This window comes from Microtus oregoni, unplaced genomic scaffold (assembly GCF_018167655.1).
Source record: "Microtus oregoni isolate MIOR12 unplaced genomic scaffold, Mior012 000102F_ref0000329, whole genome shotgun sequence".
Classification (NCBI taxonomy): Eukaryota; Metazoa; Chordata; class Mammalia; order Rodentia; family Cricetidae; genus Microtus; species Microtus oregoni.
The window spans coordinates 3115261-3130672 of record NW_024544716.1 but is presented as its reverse complement, the minus strand read 5'-3'; positions in this window follow the sequence as shown (position 1 = coordinate 3130672).

Sequence of the window (15412 nt, the reverse complement as noted above, 5' to 3'; positions counted from 1 at the left end):
CATAGTTGCATCTTCAGGGGCCCTTGAAGATCCTGTGGTTATTGTATCAGTAATACTGCATCATTTCCTAGAAATTGTGCAAATTCTAGCTCCAACCACATCTAGACCTACCCTGCTCTTCTGTCTCCTAGGCTGGGATGAGAGTTTTCTTTTTCCCTTTTAGATCCACAGAATTCCACTCAGGTGTTTTCTGATTGCATGAGACGGTACACCAGCTCAAACCAGCTGGAGCAGAAAAAGGAAACTACCAATTCACATAACTAGAAGAGAAGAGGGGGGTGATGGCCTCAGGCGTAGGTAGGCAGAAGCTTCGTAAGACAACTGCAGATAGACTGCCTTCCATCTCTCAGATTTGTGGTCTTTGATGTTGCCTGCTTCCCATGGAAGTTCCCCAGTGATGGATTGCTGATGGCCTGAGTTTGATTTCCAAAATCTACACAGTACAGAGAACTGACTCTTCCAAGTTATCTACCAACCGTCGCCCCACGTGGAACCCAGCACGTGTGTTCTAGGGTGTATACACACCCTCCCACACACAATAAGTAAACATAAAAAGGTAAAGGCGCTTCATAATAAGGCCTTCTGTGTATTCTTTCTTCCTGAGAGACTCATGTCCTTATGCACCTCAGGTTCTATTTCCTGTCAAGATGACCAATGTGCTGTGTACTGTAATCCCTAGATGGATTTGCAAGTGTCAGTCAGTTTGTGGGAGGCAGTTGTCAGCATGGAGCAAGGATCAGGACTGGTCCCTTCTACATCGACTGATACATTACCTCTGCATGGGGTTACAATTGCTTGGGACTAAAGCCAATCCCAGGCAAGATGATCAAGGTATCTGATAATTACCTTTTCCACAAGAAAATGGAGATTCAAATTAGATATTACATTTTATAGAATAATAAAGAGCTTTGCAGTCTTGCACACTTGAATGTGTAAAGCTCTTGATTCATACTCTACATGACCGTTGCAGTGTACCCCAGCCAGAGGAATTTTCTGATTCTCAGGGTGGCTCAGAGGAGATGTGGTAATGTCTGTCTCTTCCGTGAATCAGGAGTAGAAAGAATAAACCCCATGAGGAAACCACGGCCTCAGACATCCATCCTTCGTCCCCTCCCTTAAGCCAGGTCCTGAGCTCTTTGACATTCTGAACACCTTGAGAGAATAGGGACTGGGTTGTGATGCAGCAGGCACATTCGATATAATTGCACCATTGGTTTCCTGAGTATGACACATCTTGCCTGATTACACTACATGTTCAAGGTAGTGAGAGCTGGATGGGGAGGCTCTTGTCTGGTGACCTTTATTTTGGCGGAAAGCTAATAGGCATTCCATTCTGCAGCGAAGAGACTCTCCTGGGGAATCTGCACGCCTAGCCAGGCTTTCTCCATCATCAAGTGTAATTGAAGGAAGAGCCACTTCAAATTTTTACCTAATGCCTTGCACAACATCCTTACGTAACGGAGAGAAAGTGATGAGGGTCAGTCTTCTGTGATCTGCTAATCAAGCCTTCTCCCTCCCTCCCTCCTAGCTCAAGCTTGGGGCTGTGGATCTTTGCAAGCTTATAATAGAGAGGACTGTGAAGCCATAGTCTGTAGTGGCTAGTGAAGGTGTGTGGGTTTTGCCCCATAAAGGGATGTGATGTGGGATTCCCTCTGTATGCTGTGAATATGTTTTATTATCATTGGTTAATAAGGAATCTGCTTTGGTCTATATCAGGGCAGAATATAGCCAGGATGGAAGAGATATATAGAGAGAGTAGGCAGATGCCATGTAGCTGCCAAAGGAGAAAGACACCCAGAGCCTTTACCAGTAGGCCAAGGCCTCATGGCTATACACAGATTAATAGAATGGATTAATTAATATGTAAGACATAGATAATAAGAAACGAGCCAATAGGTAAAACAATGTTACAACTGATATAGTTTCTGTGTGAGTATTTAGATTTGAGAGACTGGGAAACGAATGAGCCGCCTCCACCTACAGGGATGTGGGGTTCATCCTGAACTGGCTGATACTTCTCCCTACCATAGCCATGGATGTATGGAAAGGTATTTACTACCAAGTGTCTTCTGTTCCATGTTGCAGCTGCTCATGGTGTCTTTGGGTAGTCGAAGCTAGATACAGGAGACCAAAGCATAGGCAAGTAGTTCCTCCTCTCCAAAGCTAGGAGAGGTCTTCAAGGTAATGGTTGCCTGACAGCCCCATGCATCTCCCCTCAGCTAGAGCTCAACAACCACGTGGGGAGATGTGCTTTCTGGGTGACACTGTTTCGTGATTGACAACACCTTCTGCCCGCCACTCACCAAGACCTTCTCTGACTCACACTCACAAAGCCGGTTTCACACTGGGGTTTGCCATCCCTCTGAGCAGAACTTCACCCTTCACGGAACGCGAGACCTAGGAGAAAGCACAGATGCTGAAACATTCCAAAGGTTTGTTTTTAGTCTTCGTAAGACGAAGATGGGAAGTGCCTCTCCTGATTTAATAGGGCTGTGCTTCGCCAGAGTCTCCATTCCGCCTCCTCTTCAGATGACATTGTGGCAACTTCACGTTCCTAATCCCATCCTCTCCCCACTCAGCCCACCTGTTCCCCAAATCACCCAAAGGATGCTCACAGCTTAGAATATAACAGATAGTTCTCTCCACCTGGCATTCTAGACCAGACCCCGAACTCCTGGTTCCAACTCATCCTGCCAAGTTCCCTTTTCATCCATGGCCAGGTTCTCATCAAATCCCATGGTCTTTCTTTGTCTTGTGAGGATTTAGAAACCTCTTGACTACTCCCTTTCTCCACTTGGGAACTTGGGGAGTAGCAGTGTTTAAGAGGCCTCCGTGCTCTCAGAGTTTTCAAGGCCAGTCAACATTCCTTCCTCTGAGGCCACCCCTCAGAGACACAGACAAGAGACCTTCTCAACACAGGTGGTCACCCTAACCAGCTCACCTCCCTCTGTCATTGCAGTACCCCCGGGTTCATCAAGACCACCCTCTAAAGCAGGAAGAAGTCTCAGCCTCCGATGCAAATTTGACACCCGTGGTGAGCCATAATGATCTCTGTCGCCAGGCCATATGCTAGAACAATCATAGCAGAACCCGTGTAGCTACAACCCAGACATCAGAACTTCTAATGCTCCCCCAGGCACAGGCCAGGCTGAGAACTGTGGCTTGTAACTCACAGTGCTCTACCTCGGTGCAGGTTCAGGAAGTGTGAAAACATGACTTCCCGGCTTCACTCTGGACTAAAGAGAGCAGACTCTCTGGGGGTTACCCTTGGCCATCGGGGGTTTTGAGCTGTTTCTAGAATTGCTGATGTATAGCACCATCCAGGCAGTTCTGCTGAGCGGGAATCCAGAGCGACTACGGACATCTTAGTAGAATGGGATGGAGCCCATTAGATGGTGTGCCGCCCACACAGTTCAAAGTCCCCTGAAACAGACTCCTAACACCTCATCCAGATGGACTCTGCTAGGAGCTCTGCCACTGGTCCATAAAGCAACAACCAGCCTAATTGTCTTCGTGTATGACCTCAGTTGATGGAGTTGGAACTGAACCCATTTGCTGGGTGGCTGGGATGTGTTCTCTCAAAGGCTGGTAGCATGCCCGCTGCTGTGCTGTGTCTCTCTCAGCTTCTTTCATGTTGTGCCCATTTTCCCTGACCCGGTCAGAGCGCTCACTCTATGGAGCACACACACACATCGGAAGTCAGAGTTTCCGTGACAAAGGCAATGGAAAGGGTGGAGATTTCTTTTAGACCACAGTTCAGAGAACTGCCTTGCAGGGAAGGTGTCAAACAGCGTTTCTCACATTTCCTCATGCTGAGACCCTTTAATACAGTTAGCTCCTCGTGTTGTGGAGACCCCCAACCATAACATTATATTCGTTGCTACTTTATAACTATGATTTTGCTATTATTATGAATCATAATGTAAATATTTGTGTTTTCCAAAGGTCTTATTCGACCCCTGTGAAAGTATCAGTTGACCCCTGGTGGAGAGATTGATATGGTTCTGTCCATGGAAGTGGGTGCTTGAATCCTGGCTTGTTAGATCTTGGTAGACCAGGAAGCAGAATCTGGTCCTTAAGCAAGGCCAGGCTGAACCACCTCCAGCCAGAAGTCCCACGGTCTTCTAGAGCATTGACTGCTTCTGGCTGGGCACCAGCTGTTCAGACACATGAGTCTATGACCAGAGGAGGGGTGGGAACATTCCAGATTCAAATCAGAACCCCCTCCTCCTGCACTGGGACAGCATGATAGTTCCCACTGCTACCCAGTGAATCTTTAACTGCCTGCTTTGACCGTCACTACACTCTCACGGGTGAGGCACTCTGCAACCTGGGAGGCTTGCTGTCTTCCAAGGGGCTCAGAGTTAGTCAACAGCAAACACTGGTCTCAGAGTGAGTCACTATCATTTATCCTGCAGTTTCTCATTAAGCATTTTATAGTTCTCAAACTTTAATAACTTTAGTTATAGGTAAGATAAAAACAATCTCCCTGGTAATGAGCAGAGAATCTTCTTCTTGGCCATGATATTAGGCTTAGATTGTGTTTTCCAAAGCATGCAATATCCCCTCTCTCATATAGCCCCCCCCCATCCCGCAGGATCCAAATGATGATATTTTCAGCCATGTAATGCAGTTACCCTAAAATTTAATAGATTTGCTTTTAAATGCCACTTAGATATTGTTCCTACTCTGCCTATAACCCAAGTTATTAAAATTTAACACTGAAAAAAAAAGGCTTTATAAAGACCTGTATAATGGCTTAGTACTGCAGAGACTGGGCATTATGTAGGACATATCTTTGTGTAGGTATCTTTGTGATACCTGTATCACAAAGAGACTTCAGAAGCCACTTCTGGATGGCCCCTGCATCTAACATACACCCTACCAGGGATGAGAGCCCACTGAGATTTTTAGCTTACATGAAAATGGCAGAAACTCGCAAACCAATCTCTATGCATGCAGATAGTTGGGGAGTGATAACTTGTCTGGTGTGTAAGTCCCTCTGCCTGGGAGGTCACCTGCCTGCGTGGACATGTCACTGATTAGATAGAGAACAACTGCCCACCTGAGTTTTAGTTTTTGTTCTCAGAGAAGCTGGAGGATATAAATGGTTTGGACTGGATTCAGCCTCCTAGTTTCTTCACCCTCGTGGACAGTCTGGGAAAAGTCGGGTTTATTCTGACCTGAACACTGTGACATAAAGAGACACTTTGGCATGGCATATAGCGCTCTCTCTCTCTCTCTCTCTCTCTCTCTCTCTCTCTGTGTGTGTGTGTGTGTGTGTGTGTGTGTGTGTGTGTGTTTCTGTCTGTCTGCCTGTCTCCTTGTGTGTATGTGCTTACTGGTGCACATATATTAGTGGTCAGGAACAAGGCTCCCCGGAAATATGTGAAAACATCATTTAATCTCAAGTTGGAGGAACTCTTTCTATCTATCTATCTATCTATCTATCTATCTATCTATCTATCTGAAATCTTCTTGAAGCTCAGCTGCATTCTGGGATTGGATCCTATTTGTCGTGTGATTTGGAACAAAGGAATCTGGCTTTGGGAGGGGAGGTAGATCGATGTGCCTTGAAGCAGCTTGGGTATCAGGCTTGGCAGTGAAAGCAGGACAGGGAATGGGATTTGCCTGGAAGGGAGTTACCTGTTAATTACCCTGGGATGGCAGACTCTGAGACAGACCAGTGGATAGGTGAACGGCAAGCTTCCTCTTCCTCCAATGGTCTCTGAGGAAGCCTCAGTGCTGCATGCTGATGCCTCAGGTGGGGCCCCTAGGGTCCTGGAGACAGTGATGGCAGGGATGCTTAGAGGGTTTGTGTGGACCATGCTGCCTGGGGGCAGGTTCAATGCTGACGTTCTGAATGGGTGTGTTAACTCCTGGTTCTCTGTGCACGCAGGGACTTGGGATTCCACGTGGAGACAGGCACTGGCCTTTGTCTCTGCTGCCTTTTACATTGTTCCAAAGACAGAGGGAACACCTTTGGGAAGGAGCGAACCTCAGAGCATCACAGAGGAGGGAGACTGATGAGATCTGGGTAGAGGGGAAGAAAGAGAAGGCAGTGAGAAAGAACTGAAGAAGCTCAGACCCTCAGCACGATGGACCATGGGCATGAGGGTAATGTCCCAGTCGGTCTAGGGATCCTGTCCTGTTTCTAGTCAGAGAACCTGAAAGGAAACACAGATTCCCAGGGGAAGGGACCAAGGATAGCCTCCTTACAATAGTCTCTCTACTGATAGCTGTGAGGGTGGGCGGCTGAGAACACAAGGCAAGGCACGCAGTACTAAGGACACAGCCACACAGTCACAGCCTTGACCCTTCCCTGCGTGGGAACATCCACAGTGGCTCCATGTCCACTGTTGGCAGAAATGACTTTTCAGCTTACCTCAAGGCATGGGGTCAGGAGTGAGAGTCTAGCTAACATGACCATAGGAGCTCATGTTGGCTAAAGCCTCCCTACACCTATAGCTTTAAGAGTCTTGGCGATGATGTCAGGACCCATGGCCACATCCTCCTGAGGACACTCGACCACAGGTCAGCAGTTAAGGCAGGAAGCTGTAGCATAGCCATGGATGGGGTTCCCTGGAAGGGGTGAAAGATTTATTACCATGGAGCAGAGAGGGCTCCAGAGCCAAACGTGACCTTATCTATGAGCAGCCCGATATCTCACTTCATTATGTCTAAGGAAGCCATTGATTAACTGTTAATCAGAGGCCAACATGATTGACAGATTACAACAATGCCAAACAGAATGATGCACACACATAATGGCTAGTGGCTCGCCTAGGTCTCTGTCATCAGATGGATGGACATAGGAAGTGCTGTGCATGCCACACCGCAGGGAAGATTAGAATGACGTCATTTGCAGGGAAATGTGTGGCACCAGAGATCCCCACGTCAAGTGAAAGAAGCCAGTCTCAGAGAAACAACTATGACATGATTTATCTCACAGGCAGAATCTCCAGTTGGAAGAAAACGTGAAAGCAGAAGGGAGGTTATGGTGGAGGATCATCAGGAGATGGGTAGGGAGCAGAGGACATGATGGTAGTAGTGGATATGATCATGACAGACACACATGGAATGTCATAGGGAAAACCATTATTTTGCACATGAATGCACACTCATAAGGATAGCCAGTGGCTTAATAAAGCAAGAAATACATTCTGCAAATCTACGTCTTCTGATAGTAAAACCCACTCAGAGATGGTAGTTTCCTGTACACAGGAAGCACATACTAAACATTGGAGATTCTGATGCTTCACTATGGTTAGTACATCTCTTGTCCCATGGCACAGCCATGGGCCAACATATGCCCTCAGCTTGACCTGGGAATACGGAGTACCTTAGCTTTTGCAAGCCTCCCAGGCATCGACATGGTCCTAGGTAAGGCTGACTTCTACATGTGCTGAGTCAAAGGTGTCTCTATTAAGGTCAAGTTCAGTGAGCACCTGAGGCTTTAAGATGGCAAATCACCAGTGAAATTGTGATCCCGGGGATGGCCTCTCTGAACTGGCTTGGCAGAGCCAAGCACACTTCTGTTTAGAGATCTAAATGACACGGCCTGGTCTCCTATCTAGCCACATAATAAATTGTAGCCCTTGCATTAACCGGTCAGGCTTCAGTGATAACCGAAACGCAGGCTGCTGGTGGGTCCCCTGATCAATACCATTTTCTATTTATAGGATTGGTACAAATGGAAGTTTTATTTAAATGAGACAAAGCCGAAGACTACATAGGCGATCGATCTGATAAGATACAGTAAAAGAGTTTAATTTCAGGTTGATGCGCAACGTGCACACACACACACACACACACACACACACACACACACAGAGAGGTGGGGGGCTTACTTGTAGAAGCATTCAGGCTCAGCCTTTTCTCATTCCCTGAGATATGGGCATGTTGCAGGCAAAGCAATGTCCTGCAAACACTTACAAGAACCAAACTGTGACAATGTGCTGGGGAGCAGAGTTAAATAAAAGTCAGACAGCAGGCAGAAAAAATAAGGAAGTGCATCAGATACAAGGAGAAGGTGGTCTTCTCTTTAACTGGTCTCAGGCCTTGGTCCCTCTGCTGTTGTTGTTTAGCCATGTGATGCTAGAGAGGGTGCTGTCTGCCTGACATTCTGTTTTTCCTTCTAGAAATGAGTCCACCTAATTCTGACTCTTTGTGCTTCTCCAAGGAGATGCGCTGGAAGAGAAAAGGCACAAATGGAGGCTAAACTTTGTACAGCCTAATCTCATCCTGGTACCCAGGCAAGCGCAGAGACAAGGTTTAATCATTAAACATGTATAGCCATTCAACCTGGAGCCAGAGGACAGGAGCTGTGAGGTGATAACTCCAAGTGTTCCCCCAAAAGATTTGAACCCTTGATCTCTAGCTGTCTTGGGAGGTTATGGAACCTTTGGAAGTAGGGGCAGGGTTGTCTCTTGTTCTGTGTCTAGTCTGGTTTCCTGATTCCCTGTCTATTAAGATGTCAAGGAAGCAGCAGCTTCCTGACAACATGGATGGGATTGCTCCAAGCTCTGAGCCTTTCTCACTATGATGGTCTGTAAAGTTTACCTATGATGGACTGTACCCATTAAACTGTGATCCAAAGGAAGCCACTGGTCCTTGAAGCTGTCACATCAATGGGGACTGTAACTAACCCCCAACGTGTGGCTTCTCTGAAGGCTGTCATCCACCTATAGATAGGGCAGGTGGCAGGCTCACATGCCTGTCCATCATCTTCTGTTTATTCTCCAAGGACATTGATAGCAATTCCTGTTTGCAGAGTAGCCAGGGATGTGCAAGGAACCCACACTTGGGGAGTGCTTGGCCGTCGGTTGGCAAAAAAGATGAGCTCTCAGCCCCGGGGATTTGGCTGCTCTCCATGGAAGTGTGTAATTAGGGGTTCCCGAGCCAAGAAGAAGGGTGAAGCTGTCAGGCTGCCAGTGTCAAGTCCCAGACAGCACCAGTGTCAGCCTGGCATTGGCTTCTATTACCATAGCAGCAGGGACAATGGCACTAGCCTGGCAAGAAGGAAAAGACTGAGCCCTCTTTCCCAGGTAGAGTGCAACATTAACACTGGCCCCAGGACAGAAGGAGAGATGCTGCTTTTGACTGCATCCTCCATGTCGTTCTCTAGAGTCCCCTACTGTTGTTGAGGTGGATGCTCACTCCACAGTCTCTGGGGAGTCTGACTTATCATTGCCATCTCAGCACCTCCACCTTAGGACTTCATTTTTATTCTACGGTGTCATGACAACGTGGGGTGGTTCCCAGTCCTGACCAGACAGACACTTGAGCAGCATAAGCAGGTAAGATGCCTTTTCCTTTCTGGTGTTGTAATAGGAGTGGCGGGGCTGTGTCCCCGGCACCCGGCCACCTACATGGCTAGCTTATGCCCCGAAATAATTACACGGAAACTGTATTCTTTTGAACACTGCCTGGCCCATTAGTTCCAGCCTCTTATCGGCTAGCTCTTACATATTGATCTAACCCATTTCTAATATTTTGTGTAGCACCACAAGCTGGCTTACCAGGAAAGATCTTAACCTACGTCTGTCTGGAGTGTGAGAATCATGGCGACTCCTGACTAGGCTTCTTTCTCCCAGCATTCTGTTCTGTTTACTCCACCCACCTAAGGGTTGGCCTATCAAATGGGCCAAGGTAGTTTCTTTATTAATTAACCAATGAAAGCAACAGATTAGAAAGAAATCACTCCCACATCATTCTGGCAGGGTCTTGAGATTTTAGCTTTAAAAGTTTGTGTGTATATTCATATATGTGCAGTGGTGTGTGTGTGTGTGTGTGTGTGTGTGTGTGTCTGTGTGTGTGTGTGTGTGTGTGTACCTGTGGAGAGGACACAGAACAACCTCTGGTGTCACTCCTCAAGTGCCATCCAATCTGTTTTGACACAGGGTCTTTCACTGTAATCATCTGTTAGGCTGGGCTGGCTGGCCAGGAAGTCACCTATCTCTACTTCCCAAGTGTGTGCCACTATGACTAACTTTTTTTTTTACATGGATTCTGGGGAATCCAACTCAGGATCCTCGTGGTCTCAGAACATTAATTAAACAGCTAAGTTATCTCTCCAGGTCTTTATATCTGCTGGTTTGATTGCACGCTTATTTGTTTTTGAGGCAGATCTCACTGTGTGGCTCCGGCTAGTCTAGAACTCACAGGCCTCCTTGCCATGGGCTCTTGAGAGCTGGTATTGCAGGTATGGGCCATGATGTCCAGTCAGGATCCAAGGTAGGGACAGTCAAGATATCTATTTCTCTTTTCAGGGGGAGTCCACCTGCTACAATCTAGGAAAATGAAGTTTATCTTTTAAATAGCATTGAGAGACTTCATCTTGCATATTAGAAGTTCACCAGGTATTAGGTAATTTGATCGTAAATTCTCTTCAAAGTAACCCGTCATAGTCTCTGTATTTATTTATTTTTTCTCTGAGAGGATAGGAGGCATAAAAGCAGGCTTTGTAGTTTTATATCTGTCAGCTTGTCACATAAATATCTCAGTAACTACTGATCGTATCATCATAAAACTTCCATTTATATTGTTAGACATGTCACCTTAGCCCATGGCACAAAAAACTCAACCTCATGCAAGCTGCAGCCTCAGTCAAATCCAAGGCCACTGGCTCTCATCTCGATGTCTTTCTGCCCGGGAAGAAGGAGAGAGGTGGACTAGACTCGAAACGAAACCCATCACAGACTAGACTCCAACAAAGCAATACATCAACCCAGAGGTCTTCTTCCCCATGCCAAAGGACACCTCTGCCGTGTGACCTGGCAAAGTCCTTTAGAGAGGTGGTGGATGCCTAATGGCCTTCTCTAAAGGAACCCTTGGGAGAGAGCCCAGGTCCCTTGGGATCACAGGGGCCGATCAGGATGGAAGCCTACCTGCGGGCTGACTCTGATTTAAAAGGGAGACGTGGAGAATTGGACTCACATAGACACACGTGTTCTTTAAGAGCTCACAGTGTGTTGGCGCAGCAGGGTTCAGGGGACACAAAGACAAACCCTCCCCTCCAGCCAGCCTGGGCTAGGAAAGGGGCAGATCCTTGAGGGAACAACTGAAGTTCCTCATTGGGAATAGCAATAGGCATGTGCATGAGAGAACATGGCTGAGGACCAGTGGAGGGGCTTGGCAGAGAACTTCTGTATAGTGTGAGTGAGAGGAACTGATAACATCCTGAGAATGAAACACTTGTCTTGGGGTTTCAAGACAGGACTGGGTGTGCATATTATTGGATGTGACTATTTCTATCCTTATTTACTGGGGTTTGCTTTGCGTTTGTTTGTCACAAGGTCTCACTATATAGTCCCATCTTGCCTTAAACTAGCTGTCCTCCTCCCTCGGTCTCCTAAGTACTTGAACTGCAGATGTGCATGATCACATCTGTCCTTCGCTTATTATTTAATGGGCACAAACCATGTGTACAGGAGTACAATAAGAAGTGAGGTTCAGCCGGGCGGTGGTGGCGCACGCCTTTAATCCCAGAACTTGGGAGGCAGAGGCAGGTGGATCTCTATGAGTTCGAGACCAGCCTGGTCTACAAGAGCTAGTTCCAGGACAGGCTCCAAAAAACCACAGAGAAACCCTGTCTCGAAAAACCAAAAAAAAAAAAAAAAAGAAGTGAGGGCCATACAAGTCATTTGTTTCCAGAGCTGATGGTCCAATGGCTTGGGATATAACAAAAACAATCCCACAAATAACTTGAGAGCATCTTGGAGGGGGTAGTGAAGGCTTGGAGTAATATTTATCTATCAGTGCAGTCCAAGCCCCCAGGACTACTAATAACATCACTGAATAAGCCTCTCCCCTCATTTGGCACAGGGGTGTGTATGCTAATGCCAGCCCACCACGCCCCTGTGCCGTGGAAGCATACGGAGCCCAGAGGCCTGGGATCGAGTGAGCATTCTGGGCACAGAGCTGAAAATGCTGCTCCTCCCTCATTTCCTTGTGGGTAGATCCCCAAACAGTACCACGCTTGGGAGTGCCATTGCACTTGGGACAGTAACCGCATATCCATTGTGACACATTAGCACAAGGGTAAACAGGGCTTTTGGTCACCAAGAACCCTGAAGATGGCACTGACCCGTGAGAAATAGTAAGACAGGGTCAGTGGACAGGGGTCAGGATAAAAACATCAGCCGAAAGCCATGTCTTGCTGGGGGAAGATCTCGGCTGTGAGAAAGTGGGTAAGGGCTTGAATGACTAAGTTACATTATTCCTATGAAATCTCTTATGTTTTAGAACATCTCTTCTTACTGGGGAGATAGCTCAGCAAGTTAAGTGATTGCGGCGTATATTTGAGGACCTGGGCTCATTTTCCTAGAGCTCATTTAAGAGCCAGATGTAGCAACGCACATCTGTAATCCCAAATCTGTTGAGGCCGAGACCGCAGAATTCCTGGGGCTTGTTGACCAGCCTAGCTGAAATGCTGAACTTTAAGTTCAGTGAGAGACCCTGTCAACCTGAACTCAGATGGAGAGTGTTTAGTCAGCCTCTGCCTGTGAGCATGATGCAGACTCAGAGTCATCTGAGGAAGTCTCCATTGGGGGATTGCCAAAATCAGATTGGCCTGTGGACATATCTGTGTGAGATTATAGGACTATCTTGTTTTTTGATCCACGTTCAGGTGCCCAGCCTACTGTGGGCAGCACCAACCCTGTGCAGGCAGTCTTGGCCTATATATGAAAGCTAACTAGGCATGAGCCAAAAGGAGATAGAGAGTGAGCCAGTCAGTCGCCTTTCTCCATGGTTTCTGCTTCCATCCCTGCCTTGAGTCTCGCTCTGAGTTCCCTAGGTGACTATGTCATGGTACCGTGAATCAAACAGACCCTTTCCTCCCCATCTGCTTCAAGTCAGAGTATTTCACCATAGCCACTGAAAGAAAGCTAACACAGAAAGCAATAGAAAGAGGCATCTGACATCATCCTCTGGCTTCTAGACACAGACATAGGTACACAGGTAAACATATACACATAAGCATACACGAATCAGAACAACTTTTAAAACTTTGGCTTCTATGGCTCTTCTTTTGTTTTGTTTTTTGTTTGGTTGGTTCTTTTAAGACAAGGTTTATCTGTAGCTTTGGAGCCTGTCCTAGAACTAGCTCTTGTAGACCAGGCTGGCCTTGAACTCAAAGAGATCCACCTACCTTTGCCTCCCGAGTGCTGGCATCAAATGAGTGCTCCACCACCATCCAGCTTCTGTGGTTCTTTAATTAAGGTAAAAGCTCTTTTCTTTTCACCCTAACCGAGAAAAACAGCAACTGTTATTATGTGGTTGATTTTGTTTTGTTTTTCAGTGCCTCAGAGCAAACCCAGGGCCTTGGTCTGCCATTGAGCTGTATCCTAACGCAGTCAGTGCACTAGGCCAAGCCTTTGCAGCCTGTCAGGATGGATTCACAATGTCCCCCATCCTTTAGAACTTCTCTGCAGCCGGCTAGGTACCACTTACAGATAAGACATAAATATGGGGACACATCATTAGGCTCCAGGCTCCAACCTGCACCTCTGGACACATCTCCAGGATGTGCATTGGGGACATTTTCATCTACAGCATTCAACTTTTGACTCCTATCTTCTCTGGCTACAGGAAGCTTCAGGGTGGACACATGTGCACAGGAGATACGCAAGCAACAGACATGCAAGGAAAGGACAGGTGGGTCTGCATTTTGGGGTAGAAAGAGCTTTAAACAGACAGTTCTCTTCCTCTCTACAGAAGCCAGCATTCTTTTGTTTGCTGAGCCCAGAACACCCGCCTTTTCCTACCGCCAATTGCCTTTTCCACAAAGAGGCAGCCTCCGTTTTCGTTGTGCTAAGAGGTATTCCTCTGCTTGCCCCCCACCTCCACGTCACTCTCTTCCCTGCTCTAACACAGCATCTTCCTCCCCTCATGGTGCCTCCTAGATTCTGCAAGACCCACAATCGTTTGTGTTCAGACCCCTGGCTTGCCCCAAAGTTGGCTTGTTTGCACTTTAACAGACTTTGAACATGACCTAGGTGATCCTACGTGAACATGAGGAACACAAACTTGTGGATGGGATTGATCTGGGGAAATCAGAACTTCAAAGCAAGAACATAATTAATTTTAAACATTTTGGGCCATGGGGGCAATGCAGACACCCATAATTCACCAGGGACCCCAAGGACCAACTGGTGCAGTGGAGTATGGAAGACCCAATGTAAGCTGTAGTTTTTAAACACGCTCTCATCCCACACAAAGTAAGAGAAATAGGAAAGGAAAATTAAGAACAAAAAATAAGACCCAGGCCTCGTGATGTAGGCCTGCCACCCTGGCCTTTCAAAAGGCTGATGGAATAGGGTGATGAGATCAAGTCCTTCATGTGCTGCAGAGTAAGTTCAAGAGCAGCCTGGACTACACAGTGAGACCCTGTACTGTAGGGAAAAGTAAAACAAGGACTGACAATACAGTCCAGAAGCAGAGCCCTTGCCTGGAGTGTGAGGGGCTGGGTGTGGCTTAATGGTAGAGCCCTGCCTAGCATCCCCCAGTGAAGGAGTAGGGCGTGGCTCAGTGGTAAAGCCCTGCCTAGCATCCCCCAGTGAAGGAGTAGGGCGTGGCTCAGTGGTAGAGCCCCTGCCTAGAATCCCCAGTGAGGGACTGGGATGTGGCTCAGTGGCAGAGCCCCTGCCTAGAATCCCCAGTGAGGGGCTGGGGTGTGGCTCAGTGGTAGAGCCCCTGCTTAGAATGCCACAGTGAGGGGCTGGGGTGTGGCTCAGTGGTAGAGATCTTGTGTAGCATGTATGATCCTTGAATTACATCTCCAGCCCTGGAAAAGAAAAGAAGATGTGAAACTTGGTGAGTTAGAGGAATGAGAGGTCAGGAAGATCTATCTCTTAAGCCACCAGAAGTTTCCAAGGGCCTCTAGGCCCACAGCCTGCCCTCTAGCAGAGCCTCTGTTGCTTGCTTTGGTTTCTTATTGACCCGAGTGGCTTAAACCCTGGATGTCTTCGACAGAAGACTCTCAGTGGTAGCTGCACACTGCTCAGTGGAGCCTGTGCTTCATTTGAGCCTGGACCTGGCTGTTCTTGGCACAGCTTACCAGTTCTCAAGCCCCGCCTGTGTTTAACACCCAAGAAATTTAAGTCTCTCCACTAAATGCAGGTCTACAAAGAAAAGAGCTCAATGTCCCTTCTGAAAGGTGGTCCCAGTGAAGCTGAAAGCTTGTTTTGGACTTTGCAGGCTGAATGGAGGCCACGTTGAGAATGGAGACAGCAGAAACGGAAAGCTCCATCCTTTTCCACTGACCCAATCTGAGAAGTGGAAGATGATCAGCAGAGCAGCTGGGCAGGCAGACGCAGACCACAGCATTTGTATGTATCACTAGGAGAGTTATTCACAACTTCCAGCAGAGTAGCCAGGCACAGCTTTGCATCCAAAGCGGCCGTAATTG